This window comes from Myotis davidii, unplaced genomic scaffold (genome assembly GCF_000327345.1).
Source record: "Myotis davidii unplaced genomic scaffold, ASM32734v1 scaffold987, whole genome shotgun sequence".
NCBI lineage: Eukaryota > Metazoa > Chordata > Mammalia > Chiroptera > Vespertilionidae > Myotis > Myotis davidii.
Window position 1 is genome coordinate 260,060 of NW_006297901.1, and position 508 is coordinate 260,567.

Here is a 508-nt window from a genome sequence, read left to right on the forward strand (position 1 = left end):
CGGGTGGGACGGCGGGAGGGCGGAGTGGACACCGCGCGTCCACCGGCCCGAACACCTGGGCAGCAGCTCGAGGCTTCGTTACTCTCCATTCCGTGGGCCGTGGCCCGCTTGCTCCACCGTCCGCGGTTTCGCCGATAAGGGAAGCATTGCGACGTGGGCATCACTTGATGATGGTATCAGTTTCAGAAAGAAGCGCACTGATTGCAGGTCTGGGGGCCCCCGCGAGCCCTTCAGGGCGTCTGTGCTCGGAGGCACCGAGGGAGGCCAGGCTCTTGCCCAGGAGATTCAGAGCAGCCGTTGTCAGTCGATAGCAAAGCCACAGCCTGGTTGTGGATAAATCCCAATTAAAGGTGTTACCATTCTTCACCTGTGATGCAAAGCAAGGGGACACACTGCTTCGCCGTTACTTTTAATTTGTGCAAAAGGCACTGGGACATACTGCTAGATAGGGTCTTTCTCAGACTTTGGAAAACTTAACGTAATGGGAACATTACAGAAGCAAGTGTTG

General features: G+C 56.3%; 1 protein-coding gene across 2 annotated transcripts in view; it reads left to right on the plus strand.

Annotated features, from left to right (window-relative positions):
• Positions 1-508, plus strand: part of LOC102753546 (chromosome unknown open reading frame, human C9orf72) — a 21,541-nt gene that overhangs the window by 454 nt on the left and 20,579 nt on the right. The window lies entirely within an intron of this gene.